Source organism: Amblyomma mixtum, chromosome 4 (genome assembly GCF_055824585.1).
Source record: "Amblyomma mixtum isolate Tamu chromosome 4, ASM5582458v1, whole genome shotgun sequence".
Lineage (NCBI taxonomy): Eukaryota > Metazoa > Arthropoda > Arachnida > Ixodida > Ixodidae > Amblyomma > Amblyomma mixtum.
This window is the reverse complement of record NC_143015.1, coordinates 73830690-73837450: the sequence shown is the minus strand read 5'-3', so window position 1 is coordinate 73837450 and position 6761 is coordinate 73830690. Positions and strand designations below refer to the sequence as shown.

Here is a 6761-nt window from a genome sequence, read left to right as displayed (position 1 = left end):
CCGCTACTGCTTGCGGCGAAGTTCGCACAAAGTAGCCCAACTCGTTGCGGAAAGGCGGATAGACGAAAGCCTCCGCAAAAATGTTGACAACAAGCTCTATAGCTGCTCCAGTATACGAGTGGTTCACCTGCGATGCTTTCAGGTAAGCGTACAGACAGCATGTGGCAAAACAAGCGAACAAGAACCTCTTGACGACACGAGCAAACAATACGCGCTCGCAGCTCCGAACGCGCGTCCGTGTGCGGTGGATTTCAAGAAAATAAACGAAGATGCAAGAACAAAAAGTCTTGCGATGGCTCAGAGAGGAGCTACGGAGCTCATGTGAAGGTTTAACGCATGATATCGACCTCCAGGGACACGAAAAGCACTCAAAATGCACACGGAGTCTAACTTAATATGGCTGCCAGCGCGGCGCGCAGCTATCGTCTGCTGCCTTCTCAGCAGCCCCAAGCAGCCCGCGGACTGCCATAGGCTAAAAACGAACGCGTTGCTATGGCGATGCAAGCAGGTGGGCGGAGCTTTCGGGCTGCCCGAGAAAAACAAATACCGGACTCGAGTCCGCAAGTAGTCCCGGACAGTCCGGGACTGAAAAACAAATGCGCCCAATGGAGCACAAACCTGCAATGTTCTCTCCTGTTTTACTTTTCTGTTTCCTGTTTAGAAGACGCCGCCACGCCGCGTTGTAGAGGGCACACCTATCGTCAATGTGCAGCACAAAACAACACATTTGGCAGTAGCGCACCTCTGCATAGTGCTGAGCAGGGACGAGGTCCGATTTTTTTCTTTAGCAGTAGCTGCCAATCGCACCTTGTTTTTCTGCGCCTGCCGTCCACCGTGCGGCCGAACGAATGACAGCGCCCCTTTTCCTTGCTGTGCGTGGCTAAAAGACACTCTTCAAGGCGCACTGGACACAGCACACAGAATGTGTGTATTGTATGGAACTACACTTACCGTTTGTGTCTGCAGAGCTGGCGAAGTAAAAAGACCTAGGTGTACAAGGATGAAAGCATTCCTTTCTCCATGGATGGGAGCAACCGAGCGGCGCCATTTGCAAGCAGACGGCCACGGTGGCGTCTCACCGTTGTCATGACAACGAGAGCTGTGTTCCAATATTTACTGTTTAAAATTATTTTTATCACCTAAGAAACGTAATTTTTAAAAACAATCCGCAACATTCACAAGTTATCTTGACAAACGCAATAAAGCGCCGGACATGACGCGTTGGCGCTCCCAGCCAATCCCGTGTTTCTCTTCTGTATCTACAGCAAATGGAATAGCACCTCCCGGCGCGCGATTATTGGCGGGAGATTGGCGGGACTCCGGGAACTCCGAAGTCCCGGGAATTCCGGAGTCCCGCCAGTCCCGCCATACCAACGTTACAAGAACCAACTCGCCACACCGAAAGCGCCACTCCCGACACATCGCGTGCTGTCGTCTCACAGTCTGCCGCCTTTTGAGAGCCCAGAGTCATCAGCGACCGGCTTTGGCGATGGAAGAAGCCGATGTGTATCTTTACTGCAGAGAAATCGAGGGTTTCGCTGGGAGCTCGACCAGCACCTCAGCCGGTGCCAGCTATGCCAGTCGCGTAGCATCATCAGGCTCCACCAGTTCCAGTTCGTGGAACAAGCACTGGGCAGTCATCGTCGTTTGTGACAACGGGAGAGATATCCGTCTACTAGACGCTAACAACAACGGCGGTATCCTCCTAGGCAGTTGCCGCAGTATGTCCGATTCGGAATTCCATGGAAACGAGTGGAACTTAAAGGTGAGCGCTGGCAAAGTAGATTTTCTGCAACAGGGGGATAAAGAAACTATGAAGCTGAGTAATACCAGAGCAGTTCGAAGTTCTTGAATAAAAAAAAACGGCCCTTTATGCTTACGTGGTAATTTAATTTTGTTCGAAAAACAATAGATCACCCCACGTTAGCAATTACTGCGCTCTTTCGCTTCGCGAATTCCATGTATTCGGTTGCGCCTTATGGATCCTTCCGTTTCTTTAACGCGATGTCAGTGCACGTTAAATAACCCCAGGTGGTCGAAATTTCCGGAGCCCTTCACTACGGCGTCCCTCATAGCCTGAGTCGCTTTGGGACGTTAAACCGCAATAAACCAAACCAAACTTCCGTTTCCAAGCTTGGTGATTCGTAAGGTCTCAGTCGTCCACAATCGTGAGTTGTGAATAGAGCAAGTAACACGAAAATACTCAGCTCAAAATTGTGATTGCACTCTGCCCAACTGGATAGCGGTAGCGACAGCCTTGATTAAGGCGCGTGATGGAGGGCTTCGCGCCGGTCGAATCTACTCGACGTCGGAGTTTCGCTGCTTGTTGAATCGACGTCAGATTCCATAATGCGTCCATAATCGCCCGACAGCTGCTCCTCCAAATCGGTTGCATTAAAGGGACACTGAATGAAAATCCCAGGACATTCAGAAGGCGTCATATCTGCATTCCTAAGATAGGATTATACTATAATACATAGATTAATAATATATAATCTATAGATTATAGCCCTTATTCCCTTTATTTTTGAGCGGATGGCTGCATTTTTTGTTACATTTCGTAAACGGCACTGTTTGTTCTCTCATAGTTCCCGCACTCTGTGTACCACAGTTTCGTGCTTTCTTGTAATGCATTACTCTACAGCGTGTTCCACAATTGAATGCGCGCACCTCACAGCTTAACGGTGAATTGTTCTAGCTGAAATTTTGCACAGAAAATGGCGTTTGGTCGGCAGAATTGTTTTATACCTGATTTGTTTGGAGTATTTGCCTAAATCAATAATAAAAAGTCGCATATTCTCACCTTCTGTGGCGACGACGGAACAGGCCACTTTCTCTGCGTTTGTACTGGTGGTGCCATCTCGTTTGTCAGCCGTGGAGATTCAGCAAAGGACGTAAGGGAGTGTTTTGCGGCAGGTTTAAAGATGCTTTACCACGAAAGTCTTCAAACTTAGTGCGGTTTTGGCCAGACTAAGCTCTTTGTGATCACTGATAAAACAGTTGCTGAAGAAACATCGAACTTCCTACAAATGACCCCGCTTATTTTGTGTACAGATAACCGTCAACAACTTGCGCTTACTGTGTCTTTCTCTTCTTTCCCTGCGACCCGCTGGAGTGGCTGATCGGTTAGGGCGCTCTGCAGATCCTGCGGTCGCGGGTTTGATTCCGACCGCGTCGGTCTTGTTTCAGTGCAGGCGAAACACACTTGTGACATTAGTGCACGTTAATTATAGACAGGCGGCCAGAAATTAGCCTGTAGCCCACCACTGCGGTCTTCCTCATAGCCTGTTTGGTTTAGGTTTATGGGGCTCCGGAAATTTCGACCACCCGAGGTTCTTTAACGTGCACTGACATCGCACAATACACGGGCCTCTAGAATTTCTCCTCCAAAGAAATTCTAGCCGCCGCGGCCGGGATCGAACCCGCGTCTTTCGGGTCAGCAGCCGAGCACCATAACCGCTGATCCACCGCGGCGGCTCCTCATAGCCTGTGTCGATTTGGGATGTTAAAACGTCGTAGGCCGTACCATTTTCTTCCCCAGGCTGCATTTTTTCTTTTTTGCTGTTTGTATTATTCTTGCCGCTGCTTTCGTGCCTTTTTACATTCTGCCCAGAAGCCAGTCAAGCTTGATGGAGCTTTTTCTATGAGGGCCGGACTTCTGACCCCTTTTCGATGGAAATGAAAACTGATTTGATTTGATAACCCGCAATTGTGGTGATATGAATTTTGTTGTTTTCACTTAACCACATATATATAATTCACGACCGTAACGAAAGTTTTTGGTTGTACCCTTCTGCATGCTCCGAGCCATGAAGTTGAGATTAGTGACTAAAATATGTCTCTTTTTTTTTTCAGTACCACCTTGGAAATCACCAGATCGATTGGGCAGTAGTACAAGACTTTCTAGAAGATACTGGAAAGAAGAGAGAGGCGTATGGTTGGGTTTCCAATAATTGCCAAAAATGGGTGCGGGAACTTCTGACTAAGCTCAATATACCGATCCCGAAAGACATTTGGGAAGCCGAAGATGCCGCCTTCTACACGTTGTTGGGGGGTGGTGCGGCATTAAGTTTTACAGCTGGTCTGCTCCTCGGTAAGCTTTCCGACAGTCCAAAGCCCATTAAGCGAGACCAGTAGGCATGCACGCCCATTTGCATTTCAGAAATATGTGTTTTTTTTTTACTTCTCAGTGCACATGTATGCATATGTGAAGAGAACACATAATCTTGTTTGAATGAATTATTTGCAAAGCAATGCCTTGCTTTGTATTTCTTTTATTAATTTTGTTTCTCCTTATTGTTGGATTTATGCATGTTGAATGGACTCCTCTGCTGAGCCTTCCTGAATATGTATTTTCTGTACGCTTGGTGTTGAATAAATATAATATTTTCCTTTCCTTACTGGTCTCATCCTGTGCTGTTTTTTTTCTCTCAATCAGTGCACTGCTCGTCATTTATTATATCGTTTTTCATTAATCTTCACTGCCATTGACGAACACCCACCACAGTGATAGCCGTATAGAGCCAGGGTGCTAACGTACGCCTAGCTGTGCAATAAGACTTCAAATTTTGCCCGAGTTATGCCACCTTCCGAGACTATTAAATTTGCGCTGTCTGCAAGCGCAAGCAAACATAACACGAGCATTAAATAAAGTACTGACAACAGCCATGTGATATGCCATTTTCCATAGTTACTGCACGAAAGACAGGAACAGAACACAGCGATGACTTGCAACTGAAGCCTTTATTGGCAAACCAGTCAGTATAAATACCCCACTGGTGGCCAGAATTGGAAAGGAGAAGATTCAGTTTATGCATACGAAACATCACCCTTCAAAAAGCAACTGGCATGTGACAACGTTCACATTCAAGATAGGCTCTTACTTTCTCTGACAAAGCTTTCGAAGGTGCGCTAATACATTCCTCATGGAGCCGTGTTATCACCAGTGCTTCGATGGTTTCTCTTGCCAGAGCATCACGGTTACTTCCTATCACAGTGCAGTCCCGATATAGGGCAATAATTGTCTTCATCATCCCTTTCATCTTTCCTGCAGTCGCTACAGTGCTTTGACATGTGCCCTGTGGTGGCAACACGCGAGACGTTGTATTCGAGTTCCTTTAATCTTTCATCAAAGCACCGGCCAGTTTTCTGTACAGTATTCTGCCAGCAGAACAGCTGGAAAAAGAGAATGCCAGCAGTGTCTGTTCATTGGCTGTGTGCCGTGATGTGAACAGAATGGGGTGAAATTGACGGGAAAGTTACCCGTGAGCTATTTTGCAGGGCGGTACAGTAGTCTCGTCCTACATATTAACAATGCATAAATGAGAGGGTAAATTTAATTGCTTAATTTTTTTCTACAAAGACAGGCATGCTATGCATTTATGGTTGTGGTTACCGGGCTTTCTTTACACGAAAAGTCACTTTTTGTTGCTTGTTTTGTCGTGTCATTCCACCGTTGCTTGTGGTCAGACGTTTCTCAAGACATCTTGCGAAGATGTTGGATAACACAACGAAGAGTAGGATTTGCACTTGGGATGGCTCATATATAGCGTATTGGCATCGATGGGCTCTCTTCGGCAGTAACACAAAGGAGTAGTTGCCTGTTTTAGGAGGAGCAAAAGTTTTAGGTTCCTTAGCCTGCCTTAGGCAATAGAGACTTGCAATGAACTTCCTATTTACATATTTAAAAGACATATGACATCTCGATAAGCTCTAAATTCACTTGCACGTTACCTTCATGCATTCTTCATGCAGTGAACTTCGCCAGCCCATTTGTCGGACTATGCGCTCCATCATTCCATTGGTTACATCAATACTCGCCATTGCATCCTTAGTACCCATTTCATGGCTGCATTTTATCTTCGTTTTTTTAACCTTTTCCACGCTGCTCTCCTTCTGTCTATCTCCCAAATTCCCCTCCCTACGCAGAGTAGCATGCCAGCGATTTTTAAACGCCGGCTAAATTCTCTGTATTTCATTAAAGACTGCCGAACATTGCTTTCTAGGCAATCTAATTAATGCTACAGTCGGATACAACTTAAGTCTATAGAGAATTCTTTCATGACAAAGAAGTAGTGCGTTGTTGAAAGCTTTCTTGTTACCTGAACTAGAAGTTTATCACAAGAAAAAATAGTTATAAGCTCTAGAATTTCTATACCCGGCTTGATTAATGAAGACAACATTAAAAAGCCGATTCCGTTTATTGTTGCGATTGGCCAGTAGAGTAATGCAGGATACTGTGGCCCACTGTTACGAACTGCTGCTTTCTTTTTTTAAGTTGTATCCTACTATAAACTTCTTCATTATGCGTTTCGAAACGGTAATTTCGAACGAGGCCTGCTTTGAAAAAGTGGCTTCACCAACGCTGGGACTCTCGCTTTGCAATCTTCCACCGCCGACGTAATGTCGTATTCAGGCTCTAGCTAAAGCAGCCGCTTTAGCCGTCTTTGTTGCATCAAAGTGCGTTGCAGAACTCCAGCTCGAAAAAGGCAGAAGCGCTGCACCGCTCGTGGAATAAGAGACGTGTTAGGGTCTTGGGCAGTCCTGTTAGGTGATCAGTGCACCTCCAAAGGCAGCACAGTTGCTTCGTCGTTCTACTACTGGGCAAGAGTTAAATGGAGCTCATTTCAGCACAGCAAAGAAATTTCTATTGAGGCGCAATGCAAAACATGCTAACATGCTCATGTCTTGGATTGAGGAAAAAACACAAATGGCTGAAAACAATTTCAAGCCCTCTGCTAGACGAATTTGATAAATTTCAG

At 46.0% G+C, this 6761-nt stretch overlaps 1 long non-coding RNA gene across 1 annotated transcript; it reads left to right on the top strand.

Annotated features, from left to right (window-relative positions):
• Positions 1-1344: 1344 nt before the first annotated feature.
• LOC149347018 (uncharacterized) lies at positions 1345-4400 on the top strand. The gene is made up of 2 exons (XR_016292118.1): positions 1345-1765; positions 3856-4400. It is a non-coding gene; the product is annotated as an uncharacterized LOC149347018 (long non-coding RNA).
• The last annotated feature ends 2361 nt before the right edge of the window (positions 4401-6761 follow it).